Source organism: Chrysochloris asiatica, unplaced genomic scaffold (genome assembly GCF_000296735.1).
Source record: "Chrysochloris asiatica unplaced genomic scaffold, ChrAsi1.0 scaffold00170, whole genome shotgun sequence".
Classification (NCBI taxonomy): domain Eukaryota; kingdom Metazoa; phylum Chordata; class Mammalia; order Afrosoricida; family Chrysochloridae; genus Chrysochloris; species Chrysochloris asiatica.
Window position 1 is genome coordinate 7,325,143 of NW_006408688.1, and position 26,746 is coordinate 7,351,888.

The following is a 26,746-nucleotide window of genomic DNA, read 5'->3' on the forward strand; positions in this document are numbered from 1 at the left end:
TTTGCATCAGCCCCGCCTAGACAGATTGAATATTACTCACTGGAGATTCTACCTTCCTCCAGGCCCTCTGGATCTAGGTTCCCTTTTGATCCAAACCATTTTTACACAGTCTCCAATAGCCATAGTATTCAGATCAGTATCTAAACCTCGGAGTTCTGGTGTGGTGCTGGACTACAAAGTTGCTTTGAACCGCAAGGTCGAAACTGACTCATCGACACTTAATAATAACAACAAAAACAACATCTAACACTTGTATTTCCACTCCTTTGTTTAAAATTCTTTAATGGTTTCTAACAGCCCAAGGTTGATGGTTCAAACCCACCAGTCTCTCCTCAGAAACACTAGATAGGGTTGCCATGAGTTAGAACCGACTTGACAGTACTTAGCAACAACAAAGGGATGGTCTATAAGGTCTCACATGATCCAGCCCCTACCTGCTTCAATACACTGCTACTATTCTCATTTGTTTAAATTCAATGCAAGACGGTGTGGGGGGGGTGGGGGGTGATGTGCCATGGAGTCGGCTCCGACTCATAGCAACCCTGCGCAGGGTTTCCGAGGCTGTAAATCTTTACAGAAGCAGAAAGCCTCATCTTTCTTCTGTGGAACAGCTGGTAGTTTTGAACTGCTGACCTTGGGGTTCGCAGACCGATTCGTAACCACTACACTACCAGAGCTCCTTCGCATGCAGAGTAGCCTTCTTTATCATTCTAGTAAAAGCCAAGTCCCTTGCCATTCCAGAATCTTCAAACAAGATGGTCTGCCAAAAATATTCTTTTTTTGTATTCTATTTTTCCCCTCAGTCCTAGTTACCTTCTTTGGCCTCCTTCCCAATAGGTCAGAAACTTCTTATCCCACTCCATATTTTTCCTCTTAGCACTTGCCACAATGGTGATTACAGAATGAATTTGGTAATTAGAAGTTTACTGTCAGTTCCCAACCCCTCTTATATACAAAAGCTCAATGATATTAGGGACCCTATCTATCTAGATCCTACTATATTTTCAACACTTTCATAGTGACTTGCAAATATCTGTTACATCAATGGGCTTGTACTTCTGGTGAGCCGTTGTAGTAGGCACTGAACTGCTAACCACAAGACTGGTGATTCACTCACTAGCCGTTCCTTAAAAACCCTATACAGTGCCGCAACAAGTTGGAATCAACTCAACAGGCACTTAACAACAACAGCTGCTAAATTATTTGAGAACCTCAAAGGGAACAATGAAAGGTATAGAGATATATGTTTTAATAACTTATAAATGATGAAGTTCCAGCATCGGAGAGTTTAAATGTAAAAAATTATACCTTCAAAGGATAAAAATGAATGTTTATATCACAAGTGCCTGTGCCATATGATATACAGATAGATGTTTTGTTGTTGTAAAGTGCCATCAAGTCAGTAACAACTCAGAGCAATCCTCTGTAGGGTTTCTGAGGTTGTAAATCTTTGCAGGAGCCAAAAGCATTAGCATTTCTCCACAGATTGGCTGCTGGGCTCAAACTGCTGACCTTATGGTTCAAAGTCCAGTGCTTATCCAATGGAGCCACTGTGCTCCCCATAAATACATGAGGGAGCTTCAAAAACTTTGTGGAAAATTCTATTATCTTTTTCAACAAACTTTTTGAAGTTCTTTATCTGCACCAACAGAGTATAGATAGCCCTGATATCTAAAAGCTACTCAGTCATTCATATTTTTATGATGCAGCCAAAGATAATTTTTACCGTATTTGTTTATCTGCAGCCAAAGAAATTTTAGTTAGCTGTAAGCTTGAATCAAAGGAGCTCTAGTAATGTAGTGGTTACAAGTCAGGCTGCTATAACCTCAAGGTCAGCAGTTCAAAACTACCAGCTATTTCACAGGAGAAAGATGAGGCTTTCTGCTCCTCTAAAGATTTACAGCCTTGGAAACCCTGTGCAGGGTCACTATGAGTTGGAACCGACTCCACGGCATACCACCACCACCACACTTGAATCAAAGAATACATTCAGGATTTGCTATAGATATTGTTTAAGTTCATTAGAGTGAATGGGCTGGAGAAGCTGCCTCAAAATAAACCTGAGTCCTGGTGTGGCACTGTAGGATAATCACTGGACTAATTGCAAAGTTGGAGGTTCAAACTCATCAGATAAACTTAATAACAACACAACTGAACCACCACCAACAACCCACCAGTTGCTCCACAGGAGAAAGATGAGGCTTACTACTTCTGTAAAGAAAAACAGCCTCAGAAATCCTATACAGGTTTGTTATGTGTCAGAATAGACTTGACAGTACTGAGTTTGAGTTTTTTAGTGGATTGTCGCTGTTGTTGTTGTTAAATGCCATCTAGTCAGTTCTGACTCATAGCAACCCTCTATAGGGTTTCCAACGAGCAGCTTGTGAGTTTGAACTGCTGATCTTATAATTCAACCGCCCTCTCAGTCCAGTGCTTATCCTATAGCACAACACCAGGATGGATAACCATAAATTACATAATAAATATTAATATAACCAAGCATTAAATAATTATACAAACACTAGTTTTTAGAGCTTGATCTCTTTTTAAATAGAAAGAACACCTACCATGTATATAATACATTAACATCTCTTTTCTCTAAAGTACAGTTAAGTCGCCAAAGTACTGACTTAAGATGGGAACAGAGAACTAACAGGTGTAACTTATTATGTAACTTTAACTGACATAAACAAAATTTACATATAAATAAAGATTATCTTCAAACCAAGAGGAAGTATCAGTAGCTGGAAAACATGACCTAGGTAATTGAAACAATCCTCTGAAGATTGCATGATAGACTTCTGCAAGACCCTTGCAAATACCTTCTTCAATAACATAACCATGGACTGCCAAAAGAACAAACAGATCTGTGTTGGATTCAGTACAGCCAGAATGCTCCTTGGAAGCCAGCATGGCCAGACTTTGTCTCTCATACTTCAGACAAATTATCAGGAGGGGACAGTCCCTGAAAAAGGATATCATGTTTGTGGAGGGTTGGATAAAAAGAGGAAGACCCTCAAAGAGACGGATTGGCACAATGGGCTCAAATGTAGCAACAATTGTGAGGGTGGCACAGGGCCATTCTGTTGTGCATAAGGTCTCTATGGCACCTAACAACAACAACATTTACGTGGACCTCACCAGATGGAATGAATACACAAGAGGCAAACTGAATACATCTGTGGGAAGAGTGGCGTCCTGGCGTGGGAAAAGAAGATGTTCAAGCTCTGTATCACCAGTAAAAATAAGGCCAGAGGCTGACTATACAACAAAACATTGATTGTTCCTATGCAAGTTCAGGCTGAAACTGCATAAAATCAAATTAACTCCATGAGAGTCAAAATATGACCTCCATGAATTTAGAGACCATCTCAAGAACAGACTTGATGATGAATGAGACACTAATGACTGACAACCAGAAGCGATGTAGGATGACATCAAGAACATGATATATGAAGAAAACCAAAAGTCATTAAAAAGACAAGGAAAAAAAAAGAAAACACTACAGTGGATGTCAGAAGAGACACTTAAACTTATTCTTGAGCATAGAAATGCTAAACAGACTGGAAAAAATAATGAAGCAAAGAGATGAACAACAAATTTCAAGGGCAGCTCAAGAAGACAAAATCATGAAAGGAGATGAGGATAAGACTTGTGGTTCAATAGTGAATAACTGTTTTCAGGACTGACTGTGAGGGTTGGAAATGTAAAGGTAGACATTTTGTAACAAAAGGAGGGGAGTGGTTGATTTTGCAGTCCAGGAGTGGAGGTCCCTGGGAACATCAAGGGAGAGAGAGGAGCAGAGTGCAGAAACCTACCCAGAGAAGCAGTGCCACCAGAGATGGAGCAGCTGGGAACTCTACACCCAGAGAGGGAGAGGGGCTGTGTGCTGATGACCAGCGGGGGGGAGCAGGCTTGCAAGGTGTACTCTTTGGTTGTTTGATGATGCATGGAGGGAACTGTAATCATTGCAATGAAATGAAATATGATAAGATGAATGTAAAGCTAATGTTCTCCCATATAAACTATCACAATAAAAACTTAAAAACAAAAACAAAAGACGACAAAATCAAATATAATGAAATGTTCAAAGACCTAGAGTTAGAAAACCAAAAGGGAAGAACACATTCATCATTTCTCAAGCTAAAAGAAATGAAAAAATAAATAAATAATTCAACCCACAACTTGCAACACTGAAGGATTCTCTAAGTAAAATATTGAACGACACTGGAAACATGAAAAGAAGATGGAAGGAATACATACAGTCACTAAGCCAAAAAGAGCTGGTCTATGTTCAGTCATTTCTAGAGGTATATTATAATGAAGAATCAGTGGTATTGAAGAAAGAAGTCCAAGCAGAACTGAAGGCACTGGCTAAAAACAAAGCTCCATGAATTAATTGAATGCAAAGTGAAATGTTTCAACAGTCCAGGCTTACTCTACATTCATTAGTGAGTACTGAGGAAACTCACTAGTCTATGCCAAAAAATTTGAAAGACAGCTACCTGGTCAACCAACTGGAAGAGATATCCATATGTGTGCTCATTCCAAAGAAAACTGACCCAATAGAATGTGGAAATCATTGATACTTTGCTAAAAATAATTGCAGCAATAAATTGACAAGGAATTGCCAGAAATTGAAGCCAGACTTAGAAGAGAATGTGGCCATACTGCAGGCACATCTAACTCTTCAGCCTCTCAGCTATGTGGCCTCTTAGCCTCTGCCTCAGTGCATGGGCCTAAAGTCAGAAGCAGTTCTGTCTGTCCATGCAGCTGCTGCCTATGGGATCCTGAGCCCCCAGCACAGGCTGGGATGTTCGCAAGGGTGGAAATGGTGGACACCAGGAGAATTCTCGTCTGGCAGTTGTGAGGAACTGAGAAGATGAACAAGGTCGTGCACAACTTGGGACTGGGAGATAATCACACAACAAAGTCCATTTTGAATGTGTTGTTGTTGTTAAGTGCCACTGAGTCGGTCAGTTCCAACTCATAGTGACCCTGTACAGTGTTTCCAAGGAGCCGATATTGGGTTTGAACTGCCAACCTTTCAGTTCAAACTGACCATGAGGCCCAGTGCTTATCTTACAGTGCCACACCAAAATCTAGCTGATTATAATTCTAGGCCCTATTCCCTCTGAGGAATCTTCAAAAGAAGCCCAACAGATTATCTGTTGCAAACTCTTCATTTTTCTAAGATCCAGAGAGACTAAGTGGTTTGATAAGGTCAGCTACATGGTAGGAAAGACAACACATCTGGAAGGTGTCTTGTTTTCCCAGTGCATCTGTTTACTAAATTAGTTGGTGTTTTCAATGCTAGGTTACATGGGTCTGTGGCAAAGGGTCACAAGGAGTATATCTGAGAAAATAATGCCTCAAGGTCTCTTAAGGGAACTGCTTGCAAATATAAAACTAGCAACCAGATGCTAATAATGTAGTCCTGTATATTAAATGTCTCCCTTGGATTTAAGTCTTTGCTTTTCCTAAGTCAGATATGTTAAATTACATAAATAACTAAAAGTACTTAATTTCACATACACCTTCACTGTTTTGTTAAAAGGTCATCTTTTTAGAAAAATATGAACACCGGTTTGAATCAAAACATCAGAAAAAAATGTTTCTCTTTTTTTCAACTTTTTATTGTGAATTGAGTGAAAGTTTCCAAAGCAGATTACCAGTTTTACATCCAACAAATCATATAGTTTGCTTCATTACATGGCTGCAATCCCCCTCAATCCACCAACAGTTAATGGTATTTACTTCTATTCACTTTATCTATTCATTCCTCCCTGTATCTCCTGCTACCTTCATAAATAATCTGCAAGTTGTCTGCCCTGTCACCAGTGTTAATATGTGTCTACCCTCTAGCCCATGAATAATTTTCCCTACCCCCGCCCCCATAACCATCACCATCAACGGTTATTTTATCAAGAAAACCTCCATTTCATTTTTAAGAAAAAAATGTTTCTCATTTATTAAAGTATAACATATGATTATGTGGTGGTATAGGATAAGCACAAGACTGCTAACAGCAAAGTCAACAGTTCAAACCTACCAGCAGTGCCTCAGAAATCCTATGAGTCAGAAATGACTCGATGGCACTAACAAGAATAGCATAGTAAATCCAAAGAGTTATCCAGTTTCCTACAAGTATAAATTCAGACCCATACTTAAGCTGAGGGGTCTTTACTAAGAATCAAAGCCTGAATGTAAGATCAACAGTTAATTCAAACAGTCTCAAAAATTTTTATTACTGTTTTTCTTATTTAATCACATGTCTTGGGCATGAAAAAAAACTGAGGATATGAATGCCTAACTCTGGACTAAATGCTCCTGGGTTTTGAATTCTAGATATAAATTACCACAACCAAAGTACTCATCATCTCTAATTTATCACATTAGCAATCAAGACACTTAATTACACTTACACATGCCTATTCAATACAATGGACTCCTGGGATGGCTAGGAGTAGGATCAGCACTGGACTTTGAACCACAGGTGGGCTGTTGAAACCTATCACCTGCTCCTTGGAAAGCCTATACAGGGCCACTATGAGTCGAAACTGACTCCACGGCACTTTAACAACTACATTCAAATAGGATAGAGTGAGAACCAACCCAATTTTTAAAACTTGAGTTAAGAAGAACTATCAAAAACTACTACTAGGCAACTACAGAGAAAAAGGAGTGCTGGTATGGCACTGTGGGATACAGCACTGGACTGCAAGGTCGGTTTGAAACACAAGGTAGGCAGTTCAAACTCATCAGCCGCTCCGTGGAAACCCTATACAGGGTTGACATAAGTCGGAAGCGACTCGAAAGCACTTAACACAACATACATAAAATTCTTATAAAACTCTAATGAAAAGTTCTTACTGAATACAAAACAAAACAAAAAACACCAGGAATTTAATTAAAATCACGTCACCCTACAAACAAAAATATCACTAATTAGTTTCAATTTATGAGTTTGAACAGACTGCTATTATGAATTATAAACAAACCCCAAAAAGAAATTAACAAGACCTTGCTAGTTAAAATGCTAAACAGTTAAGCAATCTCTTAAGTAAATTTCATTTCTTACAGAGGAGTTTTTCCTGGATAACTGCTATAAACACTGAATTGTGTCCCGCCAAAATATGTGTCTTCAACTTGGCTTGATTATAATTCTCAGTGATTGACAGTTATGTAATGATATAAGATGGCAGTAACATGGTGACTCCCCATAATGTGATTACATGTGAAAAAATAATAAAATAAGTAAAGGTGGACTAAAATAACCTTAGAGTCCAAAACAACCCTAATCAGAAGTAAGAAGTTCCCCCATAGGTATGGCATGAAACATCTATTATTTTGCAAAGATAAAAGGCGAGAGAAATGAGCAAAGGAGCAGGGACCTATTGCCACCAAGATAGAAGAGCTATGAGTGGAATGAGTGCTTTGGACCTGGGGTCTCTGGCACTCCTAAATCCAAGGGAAGACTGTTATCAAGACACATGAAGATCTCCAAGACCTCCACGTGTCTTGGTAATAGACCTACAGATGCTGAAAGAAGACAAGGACCTTTGCCCAGAGCTGGCCAAAGAGTCCCTAGAGTCAGCAACCTGTGTCCAGATTTTGAGCCCGTAAATTGTGCAGATTAATGCGTTGGACTGCAAGGTCGGTTTGAATGGCAAAGTTGGGAATTCAACTACACCAATCACTCCTCGGAAACCCTATACAGGGTCACTGTGGGTCAGAAATGACTCAACAGCACTTATAATCAAGTATCTTACCACTAAATCTAGAGTTATTGATACTCCTTTACTGACTCCAATCAGCATTAATATCACCAATGTAAAGGATGTGTGGGATTGTCTTGTTAGAAGGAAAGGCAATTAAGGTCCCTGTTGACTAAACTATGACAGAGTGTTTGAGAGCTGATATATCTCTGTGGTACGCCAGTGATAGTGTATTGCTGGCCTTGCTTCTAGTGACCCTTCAAAACCGAAAATGAGTAAAAGGAATTGACCTGCTTAATAGCTGTATAGCAGTAGTACCAAGAGATGTATTAATTTGCACAAGCAAAGAAACCATATCTGTAACACAGTTGCAATTAAAGTCATCAGCTAGTTACATTTATGATAATCCACTGGCATTCTCCAATATTCATCTATTTTTTTGTTTTGTTTTGTCTAAACAAACTAAACAGACTAAACAGGTGAGTTGAATGGGGATGTAGTAGGAATCCCAAGCTTTGCCTTAAGCAATTCCTTGATGGTGGCATTCATCTCTGCAATCTGTCCAGAAATGCAGTTTGCTTTTTGGTTTACTATTTTCCTAGGTAAGGAAAATTTTAATGGCTTCCACTTGGCTTTTCCTATAATAGTATCTCTTAGTGGTTATGAGATGGGCTGCTAACCTCAAGGTCAGCAGTTTGAAATTACCCACCATTCCGCAGAAAAACATGAGGCTTTCGCTCCTGTAAAGATTTACAGCCTCAGAAACCCTATATGGGGTCACTATGAGTCAGAACCAACTCCACAGCACACCACCACCACCACTTCCCATGCCAGGATGTCAGGAATCCAATGCGGAATTCTGCCATTCGCTGAGTGTGTCTACTCCAATTATGTATTCTGGAACCTGGGTTACTAAAGGATAGATTCAGGGACCCAGTGGACACTGTTAGATGGACATGAGCTAAGACTCCATTAATAATCTGATCTCAATAGGCCACTCCTCTGACTGATGGGTTTCATGAAACTGGTGTCATTTCAGAGCTAGTTCCAATAATCCTCCATAAATCTGATTTCCTTTTCCCCAGTGAACAATCACTTATAAAACTGACAGTCTCAGAAGTGACTGAGGGGCTGCGACTCTCTATTCTAGAAATTCAAGTTAGACTGCTGTTCACCTGACTTACAATTCTTCTGCTTGTACAAATCCTATAAATATTTAGTAGGTTTTCCATCTATTTCACTCTTAGAGACACCCTGCCTAAGTAGCCAACACCATAAAACCATATGAGTAAGACTATTAGGATTACTACTCTGACACTGTGGGTTAATGCGCTGAACTGTAGATGGTTTGAACTGCAAGGTTGGTGGTTCAAGCTCACCAGCTGCTCCTCGGAAACCGTATACAAGGTTGCTATGGGTCAGAACCAACTCGACGGCACCTAACAACAGCAACTCTGACTCTACTGTCCATTATGGTAACCTACCTCGTCTTTGGTGATAAAGTACAGACTCTTGGGCCCTACCACCACAGGGTCCAATCAGCCCCATTGTTGTCTTAATTCAGTTCAGGCAATTCTCACTGTCAAATCTGATTTGCATAAAATGGCAATCACAGCAGTATTCAAGGATGCTGGGCTCCCTCCACAAATTTGTTCCTCACTGTTGTGGTAAAAGGTACTCTCTGGGCACTTCATGTGTGAATCTAGGGGTCTAGTCTGATAAATCCACTCTGACATGTCAATTTCCCTAAGCCTTCAGCTAGCTTCTACAGTATTTCAAAGCAGGTCTAGTGCGTCAGTGCTATATAGTAGGCCACTGCTTAATCCATGCTTCAGTGAACTAATCAAATAAGCGATTGGATCCTTTTGTCATCTCTAAAGTTAAAACAGTGAATGAATAATCTGTGCTTAGTGGACAATTATCTTCTCTGGATAAGGTCCTGCATTCTGCTTGTGCTCTTCTCCCTTGATGGTCCTAAAGTCCTGTTTTTGGACTGTTAAGATTAACTACTCCCTGTGTTTGTTACAAAACTTCTACCTTTACAATTGTGACTGTCACAATTAGTCATGATAACAATTATTCACTATTGAATCATATGAATCTTATCCCCATCTCTTTTCACCAGACCCATCTAGACAAGATGAAATCTATTCAGTGGAGACTCTTGCTTCCACCCCTTAAATTAAACTCCCTCTTGAAACCTTGTAAGCCAGTCACTTCAAGCCTTTTGCCCTCTCATTTTAGGTAGCCAATGTCTAAGTTGCCCGTCCCTATCTACCCTGTGTACAGAGGGGATAGCATTGATACTTGATGTGAAGACTCCTTTCCTCTCTGTTGGTATTTAGAGTTACTACCTCCATGAGTATAGGTCAGGTTCACCAAATTGTAGCAATTTACCCTTGTTTCCTCTATCAAAAAAAAAATTTTTTTTTTTTTGTAGTCTTCCTCTAGTTGAGTTCTGATTCTCGAGCCATCGAGGCTAGGTCAAATGTGTACTGTCTTCAAGTTTGGTGTTCTTGTGCATCTCCCCTCACTTCATATCAGCTAGAAGCTTCTCTCAACTCTAGCCCTCTGTGGCTATGTCCTTGTCCATGAGCTCAAGTGTCCTCAGGTCTCACCACACTTTGGACCATCCAGCCCTTCCTCTTCTCTCTCTCATCGCCAGGTCAGCGGGAGTCAATGGACTGTGGTTGAACTCAGCCCATTTCTTCATTGCTGCCTTTCCCCCTCTTCCACTCACCAGAAGACCAATGTGGTCGCCAGCAAGTTTACATGCTTGTTTGTGTGTTCCCTTTGAGTTTCAATCTTAGAGGGGAGTCTGTCCTGAAGGAACTTGATTGCTAGACTTGATATCTTCCTGGCAAACAGCTTGCTTATTCTTGTAGTAGCCAGCCATGCTGACATTTTTGTTTTGGGTTTTTCTTGATGATCTTTGTAGATGTATCTTCTGTCACTGTAGCTGTTCCAGGCTGGTTTGCTTGTCCTTTCTAGTGGGAATGTCCCACCTCATAAGGTTCTGGATGGGACTCAGAACTCTACCTAAGATCCTACACTCTGTAACCGCTTTGCACGAGGCTTATTTCACTGGGCAAGTTCTAGAACCCATTTTAGGTATTCCAGTCAGTTAAAGGAGCTCTGGTAGCATAGTAGTTATGAATCGGGCTATTAATCTCACAGTCAGCAGTTTGAAACTACCAGCTGTTCCGCGGGAGAAAGGTGATGCTTTCTGTTGCCATAAAGATTTACAGCCTCAGAAACCCTGTATAGGGTCACTATGAGTCAGAACCAACTCCACGGCACATAACAACAACAAACAACAAGTGGACCCGTAACAATAAACTCAGACTGATCCAACTTTAAGTTCCTTGAACCATTATCCCACATTATTAATAGCCATTCCACACACACTTGGAAATCCTGTACTGGGTCACTATGAGTCGGAAACGACTCCATGGCACATAGCTACCACCACCACACATAGTGGTTACAAGTTGGGCTGCTAACTTCAAGGTCAGCAGTTCCAAACTACCAGCTGTTCCGCAGGAGAAAGATTAGGCTTTCTACTCCCATTAAGTTTTACAGCCTCGGAAACCCTACGCAGGATCACTGATTCAGGACTCCACAGTAAATAATCAACCAACCAACCAACCAAACCACCCACAAATATTCCCCAGGTTTTTGTTTGTATGTATTAGAAAAAAACAATAATTATTTAGGAGTGTAGTGCAACTCCTCCTGGGTCACACTTTCTATTTCACCTTCTTGTGCTTGCTTAACTTAAATCTAGTTATGGGTTTAGAAGCAAGTATGGTAAGTGGGGGTCTGGAGGGATTCATCAATATCTTACAAGGCATCTTTTTCTGACAATGCCTCAGGCACCACACTCACATTTGATATCTAGGTAAAGACACCTTAGTAAGCTGAGAATATAACCTTGTTTAGACTAAGTATCTTTGAAGATGTTATCAGTTGTCATGAGTTCATACTGTAGTAGGGTGGGTCCTAATCCAATCTGAGTTTGTTGTTTTGTTAAGTGTCCTTGAGTCAGTTCTGACCCACAGGGGCCCAGTATAGGGTATCCAAAGAGCAACTAGTGACTGTGGGCTGCCAATCTTATGGTTCAAACTGACCTTGCGGTCCTGCACCAATCCAATTTGAGTACTATCCTTATAAAAATATAAAAGAGGAAAACAAAGGTAGTCTCTGACTTACTAACATTAGGTTCTACTCTAATGACTCTATCATAAATTGATTCTGACATAAGCCAAATGCTTCATTTTTTGTTTGTTTTTAGTTTTCATTATTATTGCCTTCTCTTATCATTATCTTTATAAGTTTGGCAGTGTTTTGAATAGTAAATCATTAAATTTTACATCTACAAGTGAACATCTGAGAATGAAAGCATCAGCAAATTATGCACTGCAACATATTGCTAACAATAAGATGTACAAAATAAAACCAAAAAAAAAAAAAGGACAGTTGTAAGGGCAATCTGTCATAATTTGAATACACTGTAAATCCGGGACTACCTGCAGATACATAGAAGGAGCATCATGTGACTCTGCAGCGGCACACAAAGGAACACCAGAAGCTAGAAGAGAAGCACAGGACAATTTTTCACTCAAAGTCTCCCTAAGAATCAACATGGCTGACATCCTGATCTTGAAATCCGAGCCTCCATAACTATGAGACAGTGCATTTCTATTCTTACAAGTTACCCAGTTTGTTATATTTTCTAACAGCAGCCCCAGGAAACAAATACACTGTGCAAGAGGGAGCACCAGTTTTGTGGATCTTAAGCTGAATTTGCCACACTGCCCTTCTCACAGCATCTCCCTCACAATAAAAGCCGCATGCCAGGCTTGCTGGCTCTCTCTCCACTATTTTCTATTTTCTTCGGTAGGAATCTATGATAACGTCCATTATCTCTTTAATACCACATGAGCATTAAGGGAAACTCACATGGTACTATTTCTCGGACCCACTCTCTAACTAAAGATACCATTTTCTTCTTCTGTGGCCATTCCATGTTGGCATATTGTTGCTGTTGTTGTTAAGTGCTGTCAAGTCGGTTCCGACCCACAGAGATGCTGTATAGAGTCTCCAAGGAACAGCTGGTGAGCTTGAACTGCCAACCTTGTAGTTCAAACGGCTTTGCAGTATGGCGCATTAACCCATGCTCCACAGCATGACTCCGCATGTTGGAAAAGGGTCTGATAAAGGCCAAAAGTTAAGGAGTGTTATGCAGGTTTCATTCAAAGACCCTCTTATCTCTGATCATGTATATTTTAGAGACCTAGAGAGATTCTGCTTAGATTCAGAACCTGCATAACCACCCCCTAACTTTTGCCCTTTATCAGGCCCCATGAATCCTGGTGTGGCACTGTGGGTCTAGAAACTATTACAAACTTAACATTATGACGCACAGCACGTTTTCTTTACTTCTGGACAGTTATCTTAAATTGTTGTTATGTGCTGTCAGGTTGGTTCTCATAATAACCCTGTGAGTTCCTGAGAGAGGCTGGTGGGTTTGAACTGCCAATCTTGCAGTGTCCAGCCCAATGTTTATCCTACAGTGCCATAACAACAGACAAATGTATACAGTTCACAAAGCTAGCCTTCAGAAGTTCCACACTTCTGTATTTTCATGTCCTGGGCTTCTCACTTCACTTCATTATTCCCAACTAGTAATAGTGCTGCTTGGACCAAACTGCTGTCTCCCTAAATCTACCATATTGAAACCCCATCAAAATGTACCTACATTATGCATAATGTAGTACAATTATGAAATTCCAAAATTTACACAGCAACCTGAGCCTTCTTTGTATGAAACTATCTAATTTGGCAAAGTATTCCCAATATATGGTCATTCAAATAAGATATTCTAATGGTGGAAACCATAATATGTTAGAGAAACTTCATCCTTCAAAACATCACAACAAAACCAACCACAATTCTGTGTAAATCTTATTCTTTAAAAAATAACAAAATTATATATATAATACATTAAAAGTTTCAAATTATAACAATTCAACTAAAAATACTCTATCTTTTATGTTCTTATTTTTCGAGAGTATCCTCAAATTCCCCACTAGAAAATAACCACTGAATGAACAATAAAATAATTACTTACTTTATTCCAAGTATTTTTAAGACTGAAAAACAGGCTGTCCGTCAAATAAGAGTTAAATGGGAAAAGGAAATCAAGGTTTATTTCATCTTATTACAAAGTGTATTTTCATCAAATTACACAGCCTAAACAGGCAGAGATAGATAAATTAAGATTAAAAAGCACAACAACAGTGGCCATTGAGTCAATTCTGACTCATGGAGAGTCCATGTATTTCACAGTAAAACTGTGCTCTATAGGACTTTCATGGCTGTGACCTTTTGGAAGAAGATCACCAAGCCTTTCTTCCGAGGGACCAATGGTGGGTTCAAACTATCAAACTTTCGGTTAGTAGCTGAGCATTTAACCTTTTGCCCTACCCAGATACAAACAATTAATGTCAAGACTTATATGGGATAACTGCAAATAAACTATTCAATAAAGTATAATGTGGTGTTTAAAAGGATACTCTTTGAAGGCAAAAGTCAAATTAGAGCTCAAGTTCAAATCCTGGCTCTACTAATTACTACTTAACGTCTCTATGCCTCAGTTTTCACATTTGTACAAAAATGGACAAGAAAATTGCTTGATTTCGAGAGCCAAATGAGGGCATGGGGGGGGCAGGGAAGGAGACCCATCAAATAGATTCTGAATCATAGAGATCCTATAGAGGCTTGCTCCAAAGGGGTTCAAGACTAAATCTTTACAGAAACAGCTTACCACATCTTTGTCCCATGAAGCAGCAAGTGTTTGGGACGAACCTTTCTGTTAGCAGCCAGGTACCTAACTACTGCACCACCAGGGCTCCTACTTTAGGGTCATGGTGAGGATTAAATGTGATCATATGCATCAAGTACTTCTAAAACAGTACCTGGCACATAGTAAGTAGTCAACACCTACTGACTGCTATCATTAGAACCAACCGTTCTTACTAAGACACCTTCAGGCATTGCAATAATCCCCCCCTTTCTACTCCTGCAAAGATTTAAAATCTCAGAACCTTATACAGGGTTGCTATGAGTTGGAACCGATTCGATGGCACTTAACAACAACAAATCTATCACATTTTTTACAGCCATAAATCAAAAAGCTTCTTTTTTTTAATCTGAAAAGAATCTTCCTACTTTAAAACCATCTCTTCTTTTTTTTTTTTTTGTCCTTTGTGACTATGACAGATGGTGGGTAACCTTTTTTATGCTAAGACTCTTCTTAGTCTTTTTACAATAAAATTCTCTAACAAATATCATACAATGAAATGGATCAGAAACACTATAAAAAGTACATAGAGTATAATGAAATATTGAGATTCATAAAAGAACAGCTACATGAGCAAAAAGCTTAGATAAGAAATGAGACTAGTATTAACCTGTTCAAAAATAATGGATTCTAAAATAAAACACAGCAAGTAGAGATCCCTTATAGTTACAGGCATCACATACAGCATATTTATGGTATTACAAAAATGTAATAAAAAGAATAATTTCTCTGGAAATAAGAGTCTCTGGAGAAGACAAGCCTAGCGACTCAGATTTTTAGCCATATATATATATATATTCCCTTATTTGATTGCATGTTTGATCAATTTCAGACTGAAGAAGTTGGTAGAATTCTTCTATTTCATCTTCACTGGCTTTAGTGGTTGGTGCATAAATTTGAATAATAGTGGTATTAACTGGGCTTCCCTGTAGGCGCATGGATATTATCCTATCACTTACAGCATTGTACCTCATGACTGATCTGGATATGTTCTTTTTGACGATGAATGCAACACCATTCCTTTTCAATTTGTCATTCCCTGCATAGTAAACCATGTGGTTATCAGATTCAAAATGGCCAGTACCAGTCCATTTCAGCTCACTAATGCCTAAGATATCGATGTTTATGCGTTCCATTTCATTTTTTGACAACTTCCAATTTTCCCAGATTCATACTTCGTACATTCCATGTTCCAATTTTCAATGGATGTTTACAGCTGTTTCTCTTCATTTTAAGTTGTTGCCCATCAGCAAATGCAGGTTCTGTGTGCTTTTTCCCCCGAGCTTAACTGTATTCATGTCATTATGGTCAACCCTACTTTGAGGAGGCATTTTTTTCCCCAGATGCATTCTGAGTGACATCTTAATGTCAAGAAAACAAAAATCCTCACCACTGGACCAATAAACAACATTCTTATCAATAGAGAAAAGACTGAAGTTGTCAAGGACTTCATTCTTCTTGGATCAACTATCAACACTCGTGGAAGCAGCAATCAAGAGATCAGACGACGTACTGCACTGGGCAAATCTGCTGCACAGGAACTTTTTAAAGTATTGAAGAGCAGAGATGTCAGCTTGAGGACTAAGGTGTGCCTGACCCAAGCCATGGTATTTTCAATAGCATCATATGGATGCGAAAGCTGGACAGTGAATAAGGAAGATCGTAGAAGAATTGATGCCTTTGAGTTGTGGTGTTGGAGGAGAATACTGAAAGTGCCATGGACTGCCAAAAGAACCAATAGATCTGTTTTGGAAGAAGTGCAGCCAGAGTGATCCTTGGAGGCCAGGATGGCTAAGCCTCGTCTCTCCTACTTTGGACATATTGTCTGGAGGAAACAATCATTGGTGAAGGATGTCATGCTGGGTAAGGTGGAGGGTCAGAGAAAAAGAGGAAGACCCCTAACGAGATGGATTGGCCAGGTGGCATCATTGATGGACTCAAGTGTGGCAGTGGTAGTGAGGGTGGCCCAGGATTGGACATTGTTTCGTTCTGCTGTGCATGGGGTCGCTATGAGTCGGTTCTGACTCGATGGCACCTGACAACAACAACAACAATCCCTTACTTAAAGCTTTAAAACTTTGAGGCATCTAGTATTTTTTGTGGCATGTATTTTAAAAATTAATGAAGTTAAGCCTTGTTTCTATCAAAAAACATTAAAATTTCCTGAAAGAAAATTATCTGAAACTCTGATACTGACCAATTTGAAATCACTATTATGGGTCACCCCAACGGTCAAATGGAGTATCAGAGTTCATAATAAATAAATCAAAACATTCTTTTAAAAACCACAGATACGTATTTTAAATAATGTCCTGGTGTGCAGAATAAGCATTGAACTGCTAACCACAAGGTCAGTGGTTCAAACCCACCAATTGCTCCTTGGAAACCCTATACAGGGTCACTGAGTCAGAACCAACTCAAAGACACTTAACAATAACAACACTTGCTGACATTCTCCTATGGGTTAATGAAGTGGACACTTTCATACACAGTAATTTAATTATTTCAACAACCATGTAAGGTAAAGATCATTGCTGTTGTTAAGTGCCATCAAGTTGGTTCTAACCCATAGTGACCCTGTATAGGGTTTCTGAGGAGCAGCTGGTAAGCCTGAACCGCCAACCTTGCACTTCAAACTTTACAGTCCAGTGCATTAACCCACAGCACATCACCAGGACAGGTGCTATCAAGTCCACTCCAACTCATCATGACCCAAAGCACAGCTGAATGAACACTGCTGGTCCAGTGTCATCCTCACCGCTTTTTATGTTTGCGTCCATTGTTGTAGCCACTGTGTCAATCCATCTCATTGGAAGTCTTCCTCTTTTTCACTGACCCTCTACTTTCCCAAGCATGATGTCCTTTTCCAGTGACTGATCCCTCCCGATAACATGTCCAAAACACATGGGATGAAGTCCTATCATCCTCACTTCTAAGGAGAATTCTGACTGTACTTCCAAAACACATGGTTCTTGTGAAATACCATGAACTGCCAGGGTAAGAATTACTACCCTCATTTTACAAATGAAGTAACTAAGGTCCAGTGATTTGTCCAAAGGCATGTTGCTTGGACAAGATGGAGAGTCAAAAATTCCATTTGAACTTTCTAAGCTCCAGTTCAATACTTTTTGTGTTTACTGTATCATCACTTCCAAACCCCGACTCAAAGAGACCCTGTATAGGGTTCTAAGGAGCAGGTGGTGGGTTTGAACTGCTGACCCTGAGATTGTTGTTAAGTACCGTGGAGTTGGTTCCAACTCATAGTGACCCTGGACAGGGTTTTCGAGGCTGTAAATCTTTACAGGAGCAGAAAGCCTCATCTTTCTACCGCAGAGCAGCTGGTAGTTTCGAACTGCTGACCTTGACGTTTGCAGCCTGATTTGTAGCCACTATGCTACCAGACCTTGAGATTGTTGTTGTTAAGTGCTGTCAAGCTGATTCAGACCCATAGCGACCCTGTATAGGGTTTCCGAATAGCAGCTGGTGAGCTTGAACCGCTAACCTTGAAGTTCAAATGACTTTGCAGTCTGGCACATTAACCCACAGCGCCACACCAGGACTCCAGAGATTAGCAGCCCATTATTTATCATAGAGTACCTGGTAGCGCAGTGGTTACGAATCGGGCTACTAATCGCAAGGTCAGCAATTTGAAACTACCAGCTGTTCCGCGGAAGAAAGATGAGGCTTTCTGCTCCTGTAAAGATTTACAGCCTCAGAAACCCTGTACAGGGTCACTATGAGTCAGAACCAACTCCACCACACATAACAACAACAACCATACCAGGACCCTAAATTCAATACTGTTTGCTTTTATTACATCACTGTCACTTACAAAACATAAGCACTCTAAACAATGAACTCTTAAAAGGTTTGTCAGAGTCCTGGTGTGGCGCTGTGGAGTAATATGCTTAACTGCAAGGTCAAATTGAACCGCAAAGTCGGTGGTTCAAACTCACCAGCTGCTCCTTGGAAAGTCTATACAGGGTCACTATGAGTCAGAACCAACTCAATGGCACTTAACAACAACAACAATAAGGTTTGTCAATCATCTTATCTGGAGAGTGGCGGCAGTTGTGAAAAGAGAAGAAAATATTCTTCGTAATATTGCACAAAAAGACTCAATGTGCTAAGCCCAACGTGACTTACCCAGTTCAATTTAAATGCTTTGGTTCATGCTGTCTAAAGCCTTAGAAAAGCCACTTCTCTTCAGTTGCACACCCTTCAGTAGGAACCAACTAAACCATCACTCCCTTCAAGAAAGTTTCCCAGATTGAATGACTTTGCTCCCCAACTCTCAAGTTAACATCCTTCCTTTTTTATCGCCTCATTGCACTGGGGATGCAATGGGAAGCAAGACAAACAAGGTCCTTGTTATCTTGAAGAATTGAATACTGTCTGGAAAACTGCAACAAAGGCAATAATAACAGAGTAGATAATAAGAGAGTAATATTCTATATAACAAGGATTCCTTTCCTACAAGGTCTGTGAAGTTCTCTTCCTTCCAAACATGATAATAATTAAGAGGGGGGGGGAAAAAAGTCCTTTCTACCACATGAAACTTTCAACTTCATGTATATGCAAGTGAGAGTGAGTGGGTGTGAGAAAGTATGGGTGTGTGTGTGTGTAGGAATGAAGGGGAAGAACTAAAATCTCTCAGACATGGTTTCCCAAATACTGCCATGAAATCTACATACAAACTTAGTCCAAACATTTCTTTCCTGTATCCCATCCACAAGGGAACTAAATTTCAGTCCACTCAAGTGTCTCCATTCATCTCTTTGCAAACCAGCCAACTTCTTCAAAAGTTATATATTTCTCAGAGGCTTTTTTTTTCATATTCAAGTTGTATTTATGTCTTATTCATAATACCTATTTGTAAGAGTAAGGCAAAACCTATGTGTATGTGGTGGTGGTGGTGGTGGTGGTGGTGATGTGCCGTGGAGTCGGTTCTGACTCATAGCGACCCTGTACAGGGTTTCCAAGGCTGTAAATCTTTAAGGGAGCAGAAAGCCTCATCTTTCTCCAGTGGAACCACTGGTATATGTGTATGTACTACTCTAGAATCGTCCAATGCTCCATCATTTCTAAGAGTGTTTTCAACTTGGAGTATTACAATATAAATATTAAAATATATACTTCAGGTATTGCCATTAAGACAAAAATTTTAGGAAAAAACCTATCAATTCTTTTATTTTTTTCATTAACGTCTCAATAAAAGCAGTTTGCTCTTGAAAGATTTTACATAAACCAAACAAGGTTTTTAGAACAACTGACTCCAAGACAACAAACAATAAAAAACCAAATTTAAATATACTTAGAAGCATTCATTCACTAAAGATACTGTATACCTTATCCTTTAAAAACATCTTCTTGCAATGCAAATTTTATAGATTCAAAACTTTATCGGTGTTTCATATATCAAAGCAAAAAATACATAACTTCATTAAATAAAACTGTATGTTTATTTACAGAGTATATTTTAAGCTTCTAAATTCAAAAGTAAACCAATAAATTAAATACCAAGTTTTAAGTGCCATAAGTGTTGTAAGAAATACATTTGATAGCCTCTAAAATGTCATAACATTCTAACTGAAAAGTACAGCAATAGCATCTTTCTACAGATCAGGGATACAAATATTATAATTCAATGAAAGTGAAATAAACCAAGGCCATTTTTAATTAAACAAGTATTTCTTAGCACCTGGGTACAATGTATTGTGGCTCAAAGTGTTCACATGGAATTTGACCTCAACAACTTAATCTCCATAATTAAAGACCTAAAAGGCAGTTCTTACGTTTCATCTATTCTCTTTCCTAGCACCTAGAACAGGCATTTAGTACACAGTTGCTATCAAAAAACTAGCTAAGAAATATTTTAAAGTGGTTGTACTTTTAAATGAAGAACATTTCAAATTGCATGGTCTTACTCCTCCTTCTCCAACCTGTTTTATAAAACAAGCACGATCTTAATAATTTCACTGCAAAACGTTCTAGCAAGCAGAGAATTGATAATAGTCTTCCAGCTTTATCAAGTTTATATTAAACCCGATGATATGGAGAAAGCCTAACATGCAACATCCCCACGTTCCTCCACAATTTATGCTGCTAATGGAGTCCTGGAAAAGGAAAAATGTTATTTTAAATGATTATTTGAAAAAGCATAACAAAAACCCACTGCTGTGCGTCAATTCAGACGCGTAGGGATCCTATAAGACAGAGCAGAAAGTCTAATGTAGCAAACTGTCATATCTGTCTCCCACCAAGTGGCTGGGAGACAGCTATGACAGTTTCAAACCACCAATCTTTAGATGAGCAATCAAGCGCTTTAACCACTGTCCCACCAGGGCTCCTTGAAAAGACCTAAAGTGGCACTAATTTGAGACTACGTGCAAGTATGGTTAATAAAAATTAATAAATCTTCTCTACTCAGGGCATTCAAATACCATTAAGAAGTTATTTCAAGTCTTAGCAGTAGAAAGAGGCAAAACTTCATTAAATAACTTATTTAAAGCAGATATGCTTAAATCAGTTAAATAAGTTTTTTTGCATCTGTTAAGTTGAAACACAAATTACTTATTATTTCGGATGGCATCTAGATAAGATGAAATTAAGTAACGTTCAAGCAACACAGATCTCTTTCATTAAGGAGTGTTAAAAGACTTTTGTGAATGGAAAAATCTACATATACTGTTGCTTTGCCTCAACCAGTATTGAGTGGGTGGATCAATGAACCAAAAGCTTGCTCCATGTGACGCTTCTGGGAATCTGATCTCATTCTACCAAAAGTACTTAAAACCAAACATTAAATTAAAAGTACAGCAAAGACTTCGCCTTTCCTCTTATCGTTACAAGAAGGCCACGAGAACTGAGGTTTAGAGGAACAACGCCGTGCCACTCGGTTCTGCAAGGCGGGTGCGGTCTGCTGTGCTCGGCACAGCCTCCTCTGGGGCTGTCACAGGAAAACCAGAGCCTCGCCTTAACCTCACCAAGAGACAAAGCGCCGGCTCTCCCCGGTGTAGGGGCTTCCGGCGACACCCCGCCGTCCGCCCAGTCAAACTTCGGGAGAAGACAAGTCACTCGCCACGGTCAAAATGTGCGAAACGTCTCCAGTACAGCTGCCCTATCTTGGCTTAGAAAGGTTGCAGACGAACCTTCAGTGGGCCCCAAACACTCCACCTCCGCCAGCCTTTAGAACCCCCACTCACTCCCAAAGGGGACAAATGAGCCAAAAAGGAACTCTCCAGCGCAGGGTGTCCCAGAGTCCTCGCTGGCTCGGGCTCAGAATGTGAAAAGGGGGTACCATGAACCCAAAAGGGTACGAACGCCTTACCCGCGACACTCGCCGGTGGGGAGTCCTTAGGATGGCGGGACGCAGGGGGCCGGTTCCTCCGGGGCCCGAGGTCCGGCTCGCGTTCGGCTGTACCCCAACTTCTCTCGGTCGCAGTCACCGGCGGTAGCTGGGACGCTAGCCTACACGGAGGGCGCTGTCCTGCTGCCGCGGAGGCGCTGCCAGCTCGGTCCGCGAGGTGGGCGGGAACTCCGACCCGGCGGTACGAAAGCCAGGGCGGGCCCCCTCTTTCCCTCCGTTCGCCCGTTCTCAGCGGCGGCGCCAGCCGCGGCCAAAACTAACGCTGCAGCTGCTCGGGCTGCCGCTACCAATGCCACCCGGCTGGTCGTGCGTCGCGGCCTAATGCTGTCATCGGCCGCGGCGCCGCCTCTCTGAGCACCCTAAGCCGCCACGATCCTTCACATTCTAATGCCCTCCCCCTCTCCACCCCGCCCCCCGATTCGAGGGCCACACCCCCTTCCCGTCACGTGAAGGCGAGCGGAGGCTGCTGCGGAGTTGTCTCCTAAACTGAGCGTGCAGCGCGGGAGCAACTGTCAACCCCTCTGGCTGCAGAGTGTTATCTGCTCCGAACCTCCTCCGCAGGCCCAAGGACTGCCTGGGGAGGGTAGTCCACCGGTATCAGCCCCGCGCCTACTGATCTGGTAGGATGAGGCCTTCTGGAGCGATTGTCCTGCGACCTTCCTAACCTGAGAAAGACTGCACATTAACTCTGGTCAGGGCTCATTCAGGACCCCACGCCCACTCTCAGACCAGAGCGTGAGACTCGCCTAGCGTCCTCTTCTTGGTTACAGCTTTAGCCAAACAAATAAGACATCCTGTATAAGATGCCTGGCTTGAAAGCATTCTCTAACTTCTTGTTCCTGTTTCTACTAGCACGCTAATTGTGGCGTTTAATCTAGTGTTCAATTCATTAGAAGATTTTATTTTTGAGGGAAGGGTGGTGCATTTCAATCATGCTGGGATTAAAATGACGTAACAAACTTATTTTTGTTCAGAATCATGTTTAGGAACGCTTGGTGCCAGTTTTACAGTAATTTTTATATTGTATGAGATTGGTGACAGTTTAAACAGACATATAAGAGATTGGCATTCATTCCATTTTTTTTAATAAAGCCTAATTATTTTGTCAATCAACTTTTGAACTTAACCCATTTGTCTGCCCCTCCCCCTCTTAATGAGAGAGAAAGTAAAAAGAATTTAAGTTACCGAAAGAAAATAGGTAACACTACAGAAATAATGGAGTTCTGGTGTGGCGCTGTAGGAAAAGTACTGGACCTCAAGGTCGCCGGTTCGAACTCAACAGCCGCTCCTCAGAAACCAGACTCAACAGCATTTAACAACAACAGGAATAAAGGAGGTAGAGGAGCGCCTATAAAGCCTCCCTACAACAACGAAAGCAATTGAGAAAGCTTTCTGGAATAACCAAAATCAGTTTGTAGAACAGTTTCCCTACTTGCCAAGAACTAAAGTTATTTTCTTATCTCCTCTTAACATTTTATTGATAAGACACCAGAAGACATTCTGATGAGGGCCAGATATCTTGAGATGAATAACTAAGTGTAGTCTATATAATCCTTCTTATTAATATATTTTATAGAAACTTTACAAATTATGCTCTATATGAGATCCAAGGAATAAAAGAAACACTGTCAAAACTGCCGTGGCATTGATTATTTAAAGACATTTCTTTGAATTCAGAGACATTAAAGCTTGAAGAACAAAGAGTCTTCAAGTGTATGAGACATGGTAATGAACTGGTGGTGTAATCAGGAAAAGATCCTAGCAGGTTCTGTTCTGAAATCTGAGAAAGTGTGCTTGTAGTTCAGACAACACAAGGGAAGTTTATTTTTCTTTGAATAGCAATATTTCAGCAAAGCTAGTAACTTGAAATCAACTTGATGGCAACTACATCATCTTTGGAATTGTCAATGGTTTGAAACCTGCCTTCCGTTTTCTAGAGCAATGCCTTTCAGACTGTGATTCAAAAACCAAATTTATTTTTTAATGAATCAAGATAGCATAAAATAGAATAACTAGTAAGGGCAACAATTGCTTTGTAAAACTTTTATCTCATGGTTGGGGGAGAGTGGCAAGGAGTTATGAGTTTTGTGTTGTAATTTCATATATATTTCTTACTATGAGTTGCGTTCAAATAGATTTGAAAATGAATGTTCCAGAGCATAGAAAACATGCAAAATATATCATCTGGGTTGTTTCTCTATTGCTGTTCCTTTACTTTGAGAATGAGACTAAAGATTAAAACAAGAAGGCAATTTGCCTTGACTAACCATCTCCCCCAACTTCTTACAAGGGTAAGTAAAAAAGTATTGCTGCAAAGTCATAGAAACCTTTTTAAGCAAAAACAGCAAAATGTGAAACTGTTGTTTCTCAACGTATCCTCTGTCCAGATGTATATATTCTTGAAAGTGCTATTTCCATCTTTCTAACCCATCCCTGAAGGATTCTGTGCTCTTCTATTTACACCACATCAAAAGGACAATTTTGGTATCCACAAGGAACTCAAATTGTGTGCCTTTTAAATGTTCTTTGAGTTTAGTGAACTAAATGAATTCTAAAGGGGCAAGATTGGGGATGTATGGTAGATGGGGTAAGGGTTCCCAACAAAATTCTCATAGGACAACCCTTGCTACCCTCGAAGACTGAGCAAAAAAAAAAAAATAGAGAAAAAAAATTCCTTGGCACAATTTTCCTGACCTTTTCCTCACTGATGCAATTTTCCATTTTCTTGATAAGCCTCTGTGATTGTCCTATGTTCTTTAAGAAACTCCAGCGAGATTATCTCTTTGGAATCTCTAAAACCAGTCACCATAACTTTCTGAGCTGCCCTCTCTGCCTTGAATTTAACTGGCCCAGCAGATCTCCTTGGAAGCTACTGTTTTAGTTAGACCTTCTTCTAGAAGGCACCCTAACGAGACTAAGACAAGTGTATTACTCAGAGAACTTTTCTGCAGCCATCCACTGATCACAGTGACTTGTTTAAACACATTGTGATTGGAGCAAACCTGAGCATGTATGAACTGGAACCCCAGTAGCAATCATTTTTTACTTGCCCTCTGATACTGACTATTGAAAATATGTTCATCTGGTGGAGTGGAAAGTGTATTCTGGAAGCAAGGAGGCCTATATTGTAAAGAGTTGACTAATCAGATGTGTGGCTAGATAAATTATTCTTTGCATTTCAAGTTCTGATAAGACTCCAGGAGTTGGGAACAGATGTTCTTTAATGTTTTTAAGTGCTACTTCATATCAGTCCAAGGAGCTCTGGTAGCGTAGTGGTTACGGATCAGGCTGCTAACCTCAAGATGAGCAGTTTGAAACTACCAGCTGTTCTGTGGGAGAAAGATGAGGCTTTCTGCTCCTGTAAAGATTTACAGCCTTGAAAACCCTGTACAGGGTCGCTATGGGTTGGAACCGACTTGACGACACTTAACAACAACAACAGCATATCAATCCTGTGTGGGAATGGCTGGTGGATTCGAACAATTGACCTGGCAGTTCAAAATGACCTTGCGGTCCAGTGCTTATCCTACAGCACCATACCTTAACTGTTTTTCCAAAGGATGACATTCATATTTGAAGCAAAGGTTGATGGTTATGTGCTAAGGAATCGGTTCCAACTCATAGCCACCCTGCAATAGGGTTTCCGAGTCTGTAAATCTTTACAGAAATAGAAAGTCTCATCTGTCCTGCGGAACAGCTGATAGTTTCGAACTGCTGACTTTGAGATTAGCAGCCCGATTGTAACCACTACAATACCAGAGCTCCTTATTTGAAGCAAATAGCCATGGCTTATCCAGAATTATGCAGATTCTTGGCAGACTGTAACTCCTTTCAGCCTTACTCAAAAAAAGAGAAAAGAAAAAAATCAGAGTGACTTGAAAGTGAAAATGTTATAGGAAAACAAATGTATTTATTTTGTAGTCTTCTGTACTTTATTGTAACAGTTACTTCTTGTGATTAATAATTTTTGACATACTTTACAACTACTTGCAATTTAAAGATATATCAGTACAATAAAGTTGAGAAATCTTTGCTCTTGAGCTTCTATGAGAATGTTCTATAATTATTCTCATACAATATTCTGTAGATTCCAGGAAATTAACATTCTATGATTCTAAGAAATGATCATTCAATCTAGCATTTCTAATGTAATCACAATAGAAACTGTAATATATAATCCTTCATTATAACAAAAAAATATGATAATTCCAATTTGCTAATTTAAATAATAACCTGCAAATTTGCTACTCTGAAAATGTTTTAATAACATTTGAAAATAAAAGTTCTTATTAATTATATAAATCTAAGAATGAGAAATTCCTTTTTGCAAATCAGTTTAAGCAGTAACAGGCATGCTAGTCTTTCTCACAGAATATATTTCAGTGACCTGGAATAAAACAGGTGTGGCTTGAGAGTTCTTTTTCCTTTAACCTATCCATTGTGACACTTATGTTGCCACATACTGCTAATCAGGATTATAGACTAGAAGCTTCATTTTCTGGAATAATACTGAGATTGAAAGCATTTTCAGCCATAATAAAGTATTTGACGCAACTGTCCAGACTGTGCTAGATTAAATTAGTCCTCACAAATATATTAACACACACACACACACACACACACACACTGCCTCCACTGCCATGAGGGCTTGGTCATGGGACTTGCTTTAGCTAATGGTTTGTAACAGAGCCTTTAAATGTGAGTGCAGGATTCAGGTCAGTCATGTTCTTGACTTGCCTACCATGAGACAGGCATGCCCAAAATAGAAGTTGCTCTTTCTTCTTGGATCTCAGA

The 26,746-nt window shown here is 40.1% G+C and overlaps 1 pseudogene; it reads left to right on the forward strand.

The window, feature by feature from the left end:
• Nucleotides 1-22,306, forward strand: part of LOC102815259 — a 43,989-nt pseudogene extending 21,683 nt beyond the window's left edge.
• The last annotated feature ends 4,440 nt before the right edge of the window (nucleotides 22,307-26,746 follow it).